At 41.3% G+C, this 16,499-nt stretch overlaps 1 non-coding gene across 1 annotated transcript; it reads left to right on the top strand.

Moving 5' to 3' along the window:
* The first annotated feature begins 8,228 nt into the window (after positions 1-8,228).
* LOC137960705 (small nucleolar RNA R71) lies at positions 8,229-8,335 on the top strand. Its single transcript, XR_011114255.1, has one exon. It is a non-coding gene; the product is annotated as a small nucleolar RNA R71 (small nucleolar RNA).
* The last annotated feature ends 8,164 nt before the right edge of the window (positions 8,336-16,499 follow it).

Below are 16,499 nucleotides of genomic sequence, written 5' to 3'. Positions count from 1 at the left end.
AAGTAAATTAAAGAAAACACTAAAATAATAATGTTATTGTGTGCATAACAAAATCCTTGAATTACTCACCATAAGGTTTTCATTCAATACTTCAAGTTTGAATTGGTCAATCCCATAACGGTTGTTTGAGTACAGACCTCTCAAACTAGGCACCAAAAGTCAGGTCATCGACTATCGAAACCATTTGCGCTCTTAGCCGGCAAGAGAGTACCCCGAGTCCATGACGGGGCCGGCATCGCTGGGGGACCTCCAATCAATCAAGACCAGAGTACACCAAAGGTTATCCCAATAAGAATGAATAAACCAAAAATAAAAACTGTAATGTACAAAGAGATAGAAACGTGGAGATTTCCCACAATGTACTAAGTTTATAGTTGTAAGCAAGACTCTAACACAGTCAAGATGAATGGACAGGTTCCTCCAAGAAAATCACCATCACCTCTTCCGGTCTGGGGACATTTTCAAGATACGGTTTGAGCCTCTGACTGTTAACTTTGAAGACCGACCCATCTCCGTGATTGCGGATATCAACAACGCCATGAGGAAACACTTGTGTAACCAACCTCAAATGGACCTGACCACCTGGATCTCAGCTTCCCTGGAAACAAATGCAATCATGAATTATAAAGTAAAACATTCTGCCCAAGAGTAAAAGACTTGCAAAAAATAGATTTATCATGTAAAAGCTTTGTTTACAGTTTGGCATTCTCCTAAGCATCATGACGTATCTCCTCCAATTCATTCAATTGCAATTTCCTCTCCTCACCCGCTTGAGCCAAATCAAAATTTGAAACCTTAATGGCCCAATAAGCTCTATGCTGAAGCTCAACATGTAGATGACATGCTTTGCCGAACACTAGGCGAAATGGAGACATCCCAATAGGAGTCTTATAAGCGTTATGATAGGCCCATAAAGTATCGTCCAATTGAGTGGGCCAATCTTTCCTATCAAAGCGAACCGACTTCTCCAAAATTCGTTTGATCTCCCTATTGGAGATTTCCACTTGACCACAAGTTTGTGGGTGATACAGAGTGGACACCCGATGAGTGATGGAGTATTTCTTCAACAAGGTCTCAAATGCTCTGTTACAAAAATGAGATCCCCCATCACTAATGATCGTTCTCGGGGTACCAAACTGATTAAAGATGTTTTCTTTTAAAAACTTTACCACCACTTTGTGATCATTTGTCTTAGATGCAATAGCTTCAATCCATCCAGAGACATATTCAATAGAAACAAGGATGTAGTGATAGCCAAATGAGACAGTAAAGGACCCATGAAGTCAATACCCCACACATCAAACAATTCAACAATAAGAATGGGGTTAAGAGGCATCATGTTCTTCCTAGACAAACAACCAGTCCGTTGGAATCTATCACACACACGACAAAACTCACGGGCATCTCTAAATAATGAAGGCCAATAGAAACCACATTGCAAGACTTTAGCCTCGGTCTTTCTAGCACCAAAATGTCCACCACATGCGTGGGAATGACAAAATTCAAGAATGTTGGCAAAGTCTTGTTCAGGTACACAACTCCTAATGACTTGGTTTGGACACACCTTGAACAAATAAGGGTCATCCCAAATTTTTTTTTTGACTTGGAAAAAGAATTTCAACTGATCTTGTTTACTCCAATAATCAGGAATCTTACGAGTTACAAGATAGTTGACTATGTCAGCAAACAAGGCAACTGGGATACTTGGAGAAGTTTTTCATTAGGGAAGGAATCATTTAAAGGAAGGGATCCTTCCTGAGGTGCTATACAGATCCTAGATAGATGATTAGCAACAATATTCTCACAACCCTTCTTATCTTGAATCTCAAGGTCAAATTCTTGCAATTGCAAGATCCATCTAATCAAGCAAGGTTTAGTGTCCTTGATGGATAATAAGTACTTGAAAGCAGAATGATCAGTGAATACTATAACCTTTGACCCTAACAGATATGATCAAAATTTTTTCAAGAAAAATACAACAGCTAGCAACTCCTTCTCAGTGGTATTGTAATTCAATTGAGCATCATGAAAAGTGCGGCTAGCATACTGAATGACACAGGGAATTTTATCCGCCTTTTGTCACAAAACAGCCCCCAATGCATAATCAGAGGCATCACACATCAACTCAAAAGGCGAAGACCTAGTAGGGAGTTCGACAATGGGTGCAGTGGACAAACGTTTCTTCAGTGTCTCAAAAGCATGAATACATGCATCATCAAAGGCAAAAGAAATATCTTGAGCAAGCAAATTCATCAAAGGATGATAAATTTTGCTGAAGTCCTTAATGAAGTGCCTATAGAACCCATCATGGCCAAGGAAAGAACGTAGCCCCTTCACAGAAGTAGGTAGTGGCAGATTGGCAATTAGGTCAACCTTGGCTTTGTCCACTTCAATACCCCGCTCAGACACTACATGTCCTAAAACAATTCCTTCTTTTACCATGAAGTGGCATTTTCCCCAATTCAAGACTAAATTGGACTTAATGCAACAGGACAATACGAGTGAAAGACTGTGCAGACATGTCTCAAAGCTAGAGCCAAACACAGAAAAGTCATCCATAATGACCTCTAAAAAATCACCAATCATGTCAGAAAAGATACTCATCATGCACCGTTGGAAAGTGGCGAGTGCATTGCATAAACCAAAAGGCATGCGTCTGTAACCAAAGGTGCCGAACGGACACGTGAATGTGGTCTTTTTCTGGTGGTCTGGACCAATGGGAATTTGATTGTCGCCGGAGTATCCATCTAAGAAGCAATAAAAACTGTGGCCGGCCAATCCCTCTAGCATTTGATCAATGAAAGGTAGTGGGAAGTGATCCTTCCTAGTGGCAGAATTAAGTTTGTTATAGTCAATGCAGACATGCCACTTTGTGGTAGTTCTTGTGGGAATCAATTCACCACTCTCTTTTTTCATTATCGTTATCTCCCCTTTCTTAGGGACAACTCGAATTGGACTCACATAGGTGCTATCAGAAATAGGGTAAATGATGCCTGACACAAGCAACTTAATGACTTCTTCTCTCATAACCTTCTGCATATGGGGATTTAACCTACATTGCATCTCATATGAGGTTTTAGTCCGCTCCTACAAATGAATACGAGGCATGCATATGGAGGGGCTAATCCCTTTTAAGACATCAAGAGTCCACCCCAATGCATCTCTGTGTGCTTGTAAAACTTCAATCAATTGTTCCTCCTACTCAGTCCTCAAATCAGAGACAATAATGACTGGCAATGAGTTAATGGGCCCCAAGAATGCTATTATGGTCCTGGGGTTAAGTACCTATGCCTTCCGCTCCTAACAGGCCGGTCTTTTGGGTAGTATTGGCTAGGTGCTTAACATTTGGTATCAGAGTGGGCAATACGTCCTGATTTCGAGTCCCTGTGTGCCCAGGTGGACCGCACGCCCCTGGCGGGGCACCGTAAGGGAGTATGGGCTCCTAACCCTGTCCCCATTGCTGTTTTAAGTCCACCATGTTCGTTGGCTCGGGAGGTCGGGGTGTACTGTTATGGTCCTGGGGTTAAGTACCTATGTCTTCTGCTCTTAACAGGCCAATCTTTTAGCTAGTATTGGCTAGGTGGTTAACATTTGGTATCAATGGATACCTGACAGAGAGAAGCACCAATGAATACTTTGAATTGCTTGAAACAAAATTTGATACAGTACTAGAGAGGTTCTCCAAAATTGATATCGATATGGAGACCTTGAAGGGAAGGATGGATAGCATGGAGACTGGTTTGACTACTGGCAAGAAATTTGCTGCATTGGAGGAGAAGTTCACTCTCAGTTTGGAAAGCTTGAAAGGAAGGATGGATAACATGGAGACTGGTCTGAACACTGGCAAGAACCCAATTCTGGGGGACCATTCACAAATCAGAGGAGGAGATGAGTTTAATAGACACACGAGTTTCTTGGGTCAGCAAGGACCCCTCATTCTGGGGGGACACCTCAACCAGGGTAGAGGCACTGTACCTCTCATTCCAGAGTAGAGAGGAGGGGACCATTCTTATAACAGAGGCGGAGACGAATTTCCTAGGCACACGAGTTTCTTCGGACAGAAAGGACCCCTCATTCCGGGGGGACACTTATACCAGGGGGAGGCACTATTCTGAGGTATACTAAAATTGAATTCCCTACTTATAATGGGTTAGAAGACCTTTGATATGGTTGTATCAATGAAAATGTTTTTAGCCATCAACGAGTCCCAACCTATGACCGAGTTAACGTGGCTGTTTTCCACTTACTAGGGGAAGCACAACTTTGGTACCAACTTGTTGAGGTTGATAGCGACGTGGTAAATTGGGATGAATTTAAGCGACTGTCCTCTCTCCGTTTTGGTCCTCTGGCTTACAGCAACCCTTTGGGAGATTTTGTTTTGTTACGCCAAACTGGGGCCGTGGATCAATATCAAAAGCTGTTCCAGGAAAAATTAGTACGAGCCAGTAGTATGGTAGAAGTGGATCAGCAAGTTGCACTATTTATAGCAGGACTGACTGAGGCATTAAAGCTTGAGGTGGAGCTCTATGCACCTGTTGACCTATCCAGTGCTATGAATATAGCGCGTACTTTAGAACTGCGACAGAAGGCACAACACAGACTACCTCCATGGTTAGGGGAGTGGAGAGCTCCATCCACGGGCCAAGGGGAGCGCATTCCTCTAAGAAACAACCCGGGTATTACTTTGACAGGGAATCCGAGATCTAGTTATCCTACATCTCCTTATATAAAAAAATTGACAAGTTCTGAGATGGAGAACAGTGGGCTAAGAATCTGTGTTACAACTGTGATGAACCATATCGGGCTGGGCATCAGTGCAAAAGATTGTTTTTGATCGATAAGGTTGAAGATGAGGATATCGAGGTGACAGAGGATATGATAGAGGACGAACCACCAGACATCTCCCTGCATGCCATTACTAGGCAGCAATCGGCCACAACTACTCATCATGGAAGCAGCTCGATAACTTCCACCAGGTCTACCCATCTTCCAAGCTTGAGGACAAGCTCGACACCGGGGGGGGGGAGGGTAGATGTTATGGACTCAATAACACTGAGTCATCTACTTTAATTTTATTATTTATGTTGCTTTTAATTTCGAATTTCATTAATTTGTAATAAGACTTAAAGGTAGGGGTAGAATTGGGTTTTATAACCCTAACCTATGTTGATGTTAATTACCCTATTTAAGGGGTAAGGATGGAGAAATAAAGCAAGTTTGGAATTAGCATAAACTAGAGTAATTAGGTTATTGATAGGCTCCCTATTCTAGGGTTCTTGGCTTGAACTCTCTTTGGTGGTTTGTTGCATCCATTGGAGAGTCTTTGAGGAGATCGTGGGAGGAAGAAGAAGAGGAAGCACCCTTCTATTCCGAACTGCAAGGGAGAGACTACCTCGTCACGGAAATTCCAGAAAAGGAGAGGTCTTGAGGTGAGTCTACCCAGGAAGGAGGACGAGTTCTTGTAGCTGATTGGGTGTTGACGTCTAGAGGTATTTGTTAATCTTATTCCAAGCATTTAGATTAGTTTTATGTTTCTCTTTTACGTAAGGAACCAGTGCTGCATGAAATTGGAAACCCTACTTTGACGTGAACCATAAGAAAGGGGGTTCCACATTGGGGCCTCAAGGAGCTTCCTTAACTAGCTGGGTTCATTCATAATTAAGAAAAGGAAACTCCTTTTCAAGGGGAATGGATTCAGTAAAGGGAAAGGGGTTGTTCTTGAGTCATTACAGCAAGTAAAACCCTCTTGATGTGAATCATAAAAGAGGGGTTTCATATCTGAGTGCTTAAACAGTCCTTTAACTTGCTAGTTGCATTTATAATTGAGAAAAGAAAAATCCTTTTCAATCCTAACGTGAAAGGAGAAGTATAAGAGAGTTCTTTGCACAAAAACGTGAGAAGAAACCCTCAAACAGTGCTGGATTCATATTCAACTCGCCAAGTTACTAGATCCATGGATAGGGATCATAACAACTTGGTATCAGAGCTTCGGCTAGGTCACGAGTTCGATTCCCAGCGGATGCAGGAATTCCGTGGGTCCTAGATGCGGTCGCCATACGGCACCCGTCGCTACATGTTAAGCCATGGTGGTCGTCGCCTCACGAAGAGGGGTGTGGTGTTATGGCCCACTTTGACCCCTAGTCCTGGGTTAAGTACCTATGTCTTCTGCTCCTAACAGACCGGTCTTTTGGGTAGTATTGGCTAGGTGCTTGACATTATAGTCTTTTGGGTAGTATTGGCTAGGTGTTTGACATTACAAATGTTAAACACCTAGCCAATACTACCCAAAAGACAGGCATGTTAGGACCGGAAGGCATAGGTACTTAACCCCAGGACCATAACAAACATATACTTCAACGTGGGAGGAAGTGGCTTAAGATCTAGCTTGGAAGTTTCAAGAGGTTTGTCCAAGTCAAGATGAAGATCCTATGGATGATCAGTTGTGACAACCTCATAAGCTTCCTCCAACAGAGGTACAAAACTGAGTAAAGAGTCAACCTCTCGAAAATATGTTTCCTCATCAAAATAGTCCATTTCTAAAGATGTTATGTAAGATTCAAAAGATTCAAGAGTGGATTCATCATCAAGCATAACAGTCTCTATCTTAAATGCATAACTCAAATCATCATACTCAAGTGGTTGGTGCCCGACATTAAACACATTCAATGAGACCTTCAAATTTCCAAAAGACAACTCCAACTCACCACTTTTACAATGAATGACAGCAATAGATGTGGCTAAGAAGGGATGTCCTAGGATGACAGGAATTTGGTTGGTCACTTTGACTACTGGTTCTGTAACAAGAACAATGAAATCAACCGAGAATAGAAATTTGTCCACTTTTAACAAAACATCTTCAACTGTTCCTCGTGGTATCTTGACAGAACGGTCAGCTAGTTGAAGTGTGATGGGAGTAGGCTTCAATTCCCCCAAACCTAATTTCTAGTAAACAGAGAAAGGAAGCAAATTCACACTTGCCTCTAAGTCAAGAAGAGCTCTCTGGATGGTATGTTCACCAATGATATATGTGCGGCATCCAGGATCTTTAACTTTAGGAGGAGTGTTGTGCTTCAGAATTGAGCTTACATGCTCAGTAAGAAAGACCTTTTTGTTAACATGTTGTTTTATCTTCTGTGTACAAAGGTCTTTCAAAAATTGGGCATAAGCAGGGACTTGCCTAATAGCATCAAGAAGTGGAATATTAATGTGAACCTTACTAAATAGTTCCAACGTTTCATGCATGCTATCTCCTTTCCTAGGTGGGCCCGATAACCTCTGCGGATAAGGAGTTTGTGGGACTTGGTTAGAGATCTGCCTGGCTGTTGGTGGAGAACTTGGAGTTTCTTCACTCAATGATGTGTCCCCATTGTCATCCTTTGACTCCTTAGACTTAGTGGTCCCTACCCCATTTTTCAACTCATGACCACTCCTAAGGGTGGTTATGGCTTTGGCTTGCTCATGGTGGGGATTGGAACTTGACCCACTCTCATGTGTGCTTTTGGGGTTAGGAATGGTTTGACTTGGGAGTCTATTTTGTGCCTGTTCACTCATGTGGCTGGCCAACTGACTCACTTGCATTTCAAGTTTAGCAATGGAGGACTGTGTATTCTGCATGAATAATTGAAGTGTATCCTCAAGTGAAGGTTTTTGTGGAATCAATGGTTGTTGAGTGAAGTGTGGGCACGGAGCTTGGGGTTGAGTAAACCCTGGAGGACCCAACGTATGGACCCTTGGACCATGAGAAAGTTGGGTCCCTAGCCCAACCTGGATTATATGTTTCCAAAAAAGGATCGTTTCGGTTTGGTCTATGAATATTCTTGACTGCATTCAAGTCCTCAATGAGCTCCGGGTAGGATGAACTAGATGGACACATTTGTTTGGGAAGAGATGAACTAGAGCATATGGCACAGACAGTAGATGGGTTAGGAGCAGATGAACTCTTGGACACCATAAGGACATCAATTTTTCTAGTCAACCCCTCAATCTTGGCCATGAGCATGGGTGTTTCACTAACCTCATAGAGACCCCCTCTTTTGGCTTTGTGGGATCTCCTATCAACATTAAATGACAAACCCCATTGCTGAGATTGATTAGTCAACGTTTCAAAGAAGTCCCACGCCACACTAGCACTCTTACCCATCAAACTCTCACCACTCGTTGCATCTACCATGGGTCCAACCGAGGGTGTATGACCTTGATAAAAGTATTGCTCTAAATGCCATTTCTCAAACCGATGATGCGGACACCTATGGATCAAATCCTTCCATTTCTCCCAAGCCTCATGAAAGTGTTCACCCTCCTCCTGCATAAAGTTGGAGATTTCTCTTCTGAGGGCTATAGCTATTTGAATGGGAAAGTACTTGGACAAAAATTTTGTGACTAATGTGTCCCATGAAGTAATACTGCCCACCTCTAAGAAATTAAGCCAAGACTTGGCCTTATCCTTAAGTGAAAATGGAAAAAGTCTTAACCAGATAGAGTCATCTGAGAAATTATGGAATTTGAAAGTCTCACAGATATCTAAGAATTCCTTGATGTGGTAATAAGTGTCCTCCTTCTCCAACCCATAGAATGTAGGGAGGAGTTGGATCACAATTGGTTTCAACTCATAACTGGTAGCAGTAGTGGGTAGCATTATAATGCAAGAAGGTGATGTGAAGTTGGATAGGATAGAATAATCCCTCAGGGCTCTATGGTCACCTGCTGCAGGTAACTGTAATGGTTCAGCCTGATTGGCCATGGTAGCTCCTAACTTGACTTCTGGTATTTTCCTACAAATATGTTCTACCTCTTCAACAAAGGGAGCTAATGGTTCACCTAGGGAGCGGCGCCCGTGCATAAAAACACAAAAAGAAACAAAACTAACTATCAAATTATGCTAAAAAACTAACTACTGAAAATACGAACTAACTAGAAGAAATAAAAATAACTCCACATAATATCAACAACATAAAAAAAAAAAACATAAAATTTTGAAAGCAGAAAAATAAATCGAACCTAAGACCATGGTGAACAAAGAAATACATTTAATACGTGCTTTCCTGACAACGGCGCCAAAAACTTGTTGTGAAATGTAATTACATCGGCTTTTATACCTCTCAAGCGTACGAATCATTATTGTAATCTAGCGGGAAGCGAGGGTCATATCCACAGGGAGGACTGCATTTTGTGTATTCTTCAGTCAAGTAGCCTAACCAAATATGAAGAATTATTCTGAACTAAACACTGATTATACCCTAAATTATCTAGCAATGATCTAATTAACTACTTGTACAATAGGAAACATCAACTCTGGATTTTATCGTGATTTGTGCCTCTCTCGATTGCCACATAACAATGAATCTGGATTCTCAATCCTTGCATCTAGCCCCTCTCGAGCGCCTAGAGTTAAGGACAAAGATCGAATTATAATACCAGAATCCAACCTAAATTATAATCCTACCCTAACTAGCTAATTACTCAGAAAATTCGGAAAACAAATATTTGATAAACATCAATTCTCAAATCAAATTTAATAAGCATTCAAAACTTAAGTTCAAACTATAGGAAACTAATTAAATTACAAAATCACATATTACTCCCCTTCTTCTTCCTCTCACTCAGGCAGCAATTTTGTTCTCACAGTTGCTACGATTTCCAGAAATTAAGGGCTTCGGGTTGCAAGAGTGAGCGGGCCGGAAGTGGAGATGATGTCGGCGAAGAGGAATCGAAATCCCCCGAGGGAGGTGGTGCAGTGGAGAACGGGATGGAAGTGAAATCCTCTAACCGGCTCTCTTGAGTCTCGGTCGGAGTCGAACTAGGCTCGGGAAGTGGTCGGAAATACGTAATCGACGTCGGAGGATGGTCAAAATGTGGAATCGGCGCCGGAGGAGCCCTCTTGGGTCACCTCTCGGCTTGGCGAGCAGAAAATGACAATGTCAAACTTACCGTGATGGAAACTCTCTTGAGCTCTGCTCGGGTCTGTTCTTGGTTACCAGATGGCAGTGGCGCACGGCGAACGACGGCTGGAGGGAGCCTTCTCAGGTCTCTCTTCTTTTAGTCGACGGCTGGCTTGAGACTCTCTTGAGCTCTCTTCTCTCTCCCTTTCCTCAAAACGATTTTACCCTAAAAATACCTCTCCCTTTCACTAATGGCATTTCTATAAATATTTCCTTCACCACACAAAATTCTCCTAAAATTCCATAATTGAATCCATAAAAATCATTTCAAGAAGAAATAAACCCTAAAAGCAATGAAATATAATTCAGTAGAGAAAAATAAGCAATATAAGCAGTGATTAATGCCAAATTCAATAAATGCACTTTTCATTTGAAAACCGATAAATAACCACCTATAACACAATTATAAGGGCTATTATATTATAATTAACCTAGTTCTCATGTCAGAATCTGGCATCTATCAGTAACTTATCTCAATTACTTACAAACTTTGAAGATTTATTTTAGGCACCTTTGGCTCTTCCGGCTATTCGTCACTATGATCACCTCATCAGATTGCACATAGGGACTGAACCTATGGTGGTTCGGCCTTACCAATACCCCCATTTACAGAATTGAGCGCCAGTGCCAAACTATGCTCGTCAAGGGAATTATTCAGCCTAGCAGGTCTCCTTTCTCATCACCGGTGTTACTGGTAAAAAATCATGACAAGTCGTGGAGGTTTTGTGTGGACAGCATGCAGCTCAATGCTCACATAATTAAAGACAAATTTCCCATTCCAGTGGTGGACGAGCTGTTAGATGAGTTAGTTGGCGCTACTATATTTACCAAGCTGGACTTGAAGTTAGGTTATCATAAGATTCGATTTCATCCTTTAGATGCGGAGAAGACCGCATTCCACACGCACCATGGTAGTTTCGAGTTCCTCATCATGCTCTTTGGTCTCTCCAATGTGCCACCCATATTTCAGGCCCTCATGAATGAGGTATTTAGCTCTCCTGCAAAAATATGTTCTTGTTTTTTTTTTTTTATGATATATAGGTGTATAGCAAATAGTGGGACGAGCACCTTCAACACCTTCAACATGTATTTATTCTTCTCCACTCCCATCATTTGGTCTCAAACAAGTCCAAATGTTCTATGGGTACCTCCGATGTGGCATACTTGGGCCACATTATTTCAGAAGTTGGGGTGAAGGTTGACCAGAGCAAGATTCAGGCCGTCACAGACTAGCCTCCTCCCACCTCCATCACAGTGCTAAGGGGATTTTTGGGCCTCGCTAGCTATTACAGAGAATTTATACGCGGCTATGGACAAATTGCAGTGCCGCTCCACAACCTCCTCAAGAAAAATGCTTTCACCTGGTCCGAGACAATGGATCATTCCTTTAAGCAATTGAAGGAAGCATTATCTTCAATACTGGTGTTGCAACTCCCGGATTTTGATGACTTGTTTGTAGTGGAATGTGATGCTTCAGACGGAGGTATAGCTGCAGTGTTATAGCAACAAGGCCACCCGATCGCTTATTTCAGCTGACAGCTTGGCCAACATCGTCACAGACTAGTGGCTTATGAAAGGGAATTAATCAGTTTAGCTAGAGCAATCCAGCATTGGTGGCCCTATCTCAGGGGGCGCCCATTTATTATTCAAATCGATCATTGCAGCCTGAAGTATCTTCTTGAGCAGCGTCTCACCACATCCCATCAGCAACACTGGTTGAGTAAGCTAATGGGGTTTGACTTTACCGTTGAGTATAAACCTGGCAGTTTGAATCTGGGGGCTGATGCCTTGTCTCACCGGGACATTCCTAAGCCACACCTCCATTCTATCAGTCAGCCCAGAGTTCTTTGTTGGATTCTATAAGGGAGGAGACACAGTAACATCCGGAACTCCTTGCTTTATAACATGATATTCAGTAGGGGACAACGGATATCCATTGGACGATCCAGGATAATCTTATCTTGTTCAGGATCAGCATTTTTCTGCACCACACCTCGCCACTTATTCCTAGTATCTTAGCCTCTTTCCATGACAATACACATGAAAGCTGACAAAAAATATATTTCCTCCTCAGTCGAGATTTTTATTGGAAGGGTATGAAAAGAAGTGTAACAGATTATGTGGCAGCTTGTCAGACTTGTCAATGGATCAAATCCGAATCCTTAAGTCCAGCAGGGTTGCTTCAACCACTTCAGCTACCATCACAAGTATGGTCAGATATTTCCATGGACTTCATTGAAGGCCTTCCCCCCTCTTTCGCTAAATCCATTATCTTTGTTGTGGTTGACCGCTTCTCTTAGTATGGTCATTTCCTCCCTTTGGCACATCCCTACAATGCTACTCACGTGGCTTAGATCTTCATGGATAACATTGTCCGGTTACATGGGATGCCTGCGTCCATTACCAGTGACAGGGATGCCATCTTTACCAGTATGTTCTAGAAAGAACTATTCAAGCTGCAAGGAACAAAATTGGCATTATCTTCCGCCTACCATCCGTAGACTGATGGTCAGACTGAGGTAGTTAATAGGATGATTGAAATGTATCTCCGTCGTTTTGTGGGGGTCTCACCTAAATGGTGGATAAGTGGCTGGCATGGGCAGAATTCTATTATAATACATCATACCACAATGCCCTCGGCACTTCTCTGTTCAAGGTAGTATATGGCAGAGATCTGCCTTGGCTTTTGTCGTATGAACTAGGTGCATCCAAGGTAGCTACCTTGGACCAGGCTTTAGCAGAAAGGGACGTCATGCTCAGTGAGGTGCGCACTCATCTCCAAGAGGCCCAACATGCTATAAAATTATCTTATGACAAGAAGCACTGAGAAGTGTTCTTCTCTCCTGGGGATTATGTGTGGCTATGTCTCCAACGTTATAGGCAGTTTTCATTGACCACCTCCAAATGTCACAAACTCTCCTTGAAATATTATGGTCCATATCAGGTGCTGGACCGCATTGGCATAGTCGCCTACCGCTTGCAGCTTCCACCAAAAGCCAAGATCCAAAATGTGTTTCAAATGTCCTAATTGAAGGCCTTCTAGGGCGACTCTCCATTGCTACACACCCCTCTACCACCGCTACATGAAGGTTGGGTCCTTTCTACTCTAGCGCAGGTATTGCATGCTCACCGTATTCAGGGTGATTGGGAGGTTCTAGTGCAGTGGGCAGATGCTGACCCAAGTGACACTACATGGGAGCCCTTAACCGCTTTCAGGGCTCTCTACCCCTCTTTCGAGCTTGTGGACAAGCTCTTTCTCCTGGAGGGGGTGATGTTATGGACTCCATAGCATCTCGAGTTATCAACAGCCGTAGGAATTAAATTATTTATAATTCAATTCATTAGGGGTTTATTTGTAATTTGTTGAACTTATGGCCTTTGGCGTGTTTTACCTAATTCCCTATATAGGAACGTGAGATGAATGAAGGAGGGTAAGCATTGAGTAAATTAATTTTAGCTAGGTCGGATTCTCCCTCAGAGGTCTAGGTCGGATTCCCTCTCAGAGGTCCAAGTCGAGCTTCCTTCAAAGCTCAATCCAGTCCATTCCGATTCCACCATTACACGTTCAAAGAATAGGGGTTCAGTTCCAGTGTCAACAGTCAATCTAGAGGGAAGACAGGGAAGAAGGGTGACGAGATCCATGGCCTGGGAAGATCCCAACAGAAGCCCAAAGACTACAAAAGAAAAGTGGTAAGGCATATAAGCTAACATTATGTTGTTGTAACCAAAACAAAAATGTAGGGGCTTATGGTTGAAAAACCAACTGCCATAAGCAAAGAAAGTATCCTAAGAAATTTCATAACAAAAAATTTAGGATACAACAAAGTTAAAAATCCAGGTATACTCCCCGAAAGAGATACTTTAGATAAAGAATGAACTCTGGCCCCACCACATCCAATAAAGGGTCAAATGCATATCTAAGCAAATGTAAATGCTAGATATGCCAGAAGGAAGGACATTTCGCTTGAAATTGTCCAATTGATAAGAAAAAAAGGCAGTACAATACATACACGCTACTAGCCGAAGAAAAGGGATTGGAAATCATCCATCATGATGAAATCTAGTAGGAAGATGAAGTGTATGAACTTCATCTCGAAACAGAGTCTTCCACCTCGAAAAACTATGAAAACATGTCAGACTCTTCAAGCACCATCTCTGAATGAGTATCCGCATCAATGCAGAGCATGTAGTATCTCGAAATTCTTATATCACGGTCATGATTAAGCTTTTGGGATATATAAAATTCCATATAAACGCTCTAGTAGATACTGGTAGTTCATTTTGTCTTGCCAGACAAAATTTACTTCCAACAAATTTATAGAAAATGCTTGAAGTACCCCTTCAAGTAATAGTTGGCTCAGAAGAAAATATTTCTCTTCCTGAAGAAGCCCGAAACATTCATCTCGACATTGGAGGTGAAAATTTAATGATCCCAAAATTATTAGTTTCAGACCTAACATAAACTCTGGAACAGATCTCATCCTTGAACGAATGGTTAATGTTCCACGCCCCTATAGAACAAACCCTAGCCTGCTTCAAACTTCGTTGTCGTACTAAATGTGAGATAAATAATTCTGTTGTATACGTATACGCAGTAAAAGCCACTGAAGCTTTTGCCATTTTTGGCAATGGAGGAGTCCTCCACCAAGTCTTCAAAAAATGCAGCAAGCGTGGTGATGATGTTTCCCCCCTGGAATCTCTCCTCCTCGCAGAATCCTCTGGAAATCGTAGGAAAAAAATATAAATGAAAAATATTTTATGTTTGTGTCAAGATCACAGTTCATGTACAAGATCTATCTCTTGATGAGAGATTTTGGGCACACAATTGGAGATTGCACTGATTCTTCACTGTGCACAATGAATCTTTTTGTAATTTTACTATGGGGATTAGTGAATTTTTAATAAGCACTCAATTCACCCCTCCCCCCTTCTCGGGACACCTCCGCCAACAACTATAACTTGACCTACCATTTCATATGTTGTTATTTGGTGAGAGAAGATTCATGAAAATTCGTGGGGAAATTCATTTGTATATGTAGTGTTTGAAGAGTGGGCTCAAGTCCACATGTCCAAGAAAAGTGTAAAAAGAGAGGACTCAAGCCCACACATCCAAGAAAAGAAATCCCACTCATCTAAGAGGTGGCATATGGGTAAATAAAAGGACTTCTCATAAAGATGGCATCAAGTTGTAAATAATAATCTTTTTTATGTCACTTCTTTTATAATTTTATAACCCAAAAAGGGCATTGTAAAAGATATAAATAGGGGCCTTGCCTAAGAGGTAGGGCATTCAAGCTCATCCAAACTCTGTCCCTTGGTAGGTGATGAGAATGCAAAATGTCATATTTTTATCCCTTAATGTTTAGGCTTTGTTACAATTTGGGACCCACCATGATGCACGAGCTGGTGGGACCCACCATGAAGACATGGGAGGCCAAGAAGAGTCCTCATCCAAGCTAGCATGATTTAAGAAGATAAGAAGCACAAGCTGAAATGAGTTAGAAGACTTGAAGATCAAGTGTCACCCACAAAGATACCACAAACTGGAATCTTATCAATATGAGCTCGAAGATCACATGGGACCCAGAAGGATAAGGCCACAAGCTTACCTCTTCCCTTTTTTCCATGTTATTGAAGAAGAGTTGTAGTTCAACTTATATTAGAACTCTATTAGATTGTGTTATCCTTTCAAGATAGACTTATCTTACAGAGTTAGAGTTGGAATGTAATTAGGAGATTTAAAGGTTAATTGTATAAGGACTCTATCACTTCCTCTACTATAAATAGAGGTGTTTTAATTCAGAATTAATCAAGTTTTACAATTTTCTCTTGAGTAAATCTTCTCTCTTTGCTTGGAGCACACCTTGTTCTTCTTCTCTTCTTCTCTCTACCCGAGAGCCTTCTTCCCCTTTTCTCCTTTTTTTATTTCTCTCTTCCCTTGCTTGGAATATTGGAAAAAGGATCCTAAATTCAACACGGTATTAGAGCATTAAATTTAGGATCCCTACATCAAAAGGAATGCTCTAAGAAGATATGAACAACACCACTTATAGAAGGCTCCTTGTGAAAGAAGATAAAAAAGCGTGAGATAAGTTCCTTCATTATTTTTTTATTACTTCATGTTACTGGTTTCAATATTTATAAGATTATTTAAAGATGAGTATGTGAATTTTTTTCATCTTATAAGATTGTGGATATGAATGCCTCCCGATCTAGAAGAAACTTTCAAAGCAGTTTTTTCGTTTGGAATTTCAATTAACCAAGACCAATCAATGATCATATTGTTGAATTTTTTTTCTTCAGAAAAAGATTCCCCTGATATAGAAGATTTATATTTGATCTATTATGAGTGGTTATTTACTCAAAAAAAAAAATCAGAATAATGATTTTTTAGCATCAATGCTAAATTTCTCCATGCACCAAGTTGTTTGAAGAATACTACTTGGATATTTTGATTATAAATTTTTGGAGAATTATTTTCATTGAAGTGCCTATTATGGATAAAGAAAAATGTGAGTAGCAAAGGTGGTATACTAATAATTACCACAATACCCTTCTACA

The sequence above is a fragment of the Aristolochia californica genome, unplaced genomic scaffold (genome assembly GCF_029961685.1).
Source record: "Aristolochia californica isolate CCGP_79_NKW_82.1479 unplaced genomic scaffold, dmAriCali1.0.hap1 SCAF_3, whole genome shotgun sequence".
NCBI lineage: Eukaryota > Viridiplantae > Streptophyta > Magnoliopsida > Piperales > Aristolochiaceae > Aristolochia > Aristolochia californica.
This window is presented reverse-complemented; position numbering and strand designations above follow the sequence as displayed.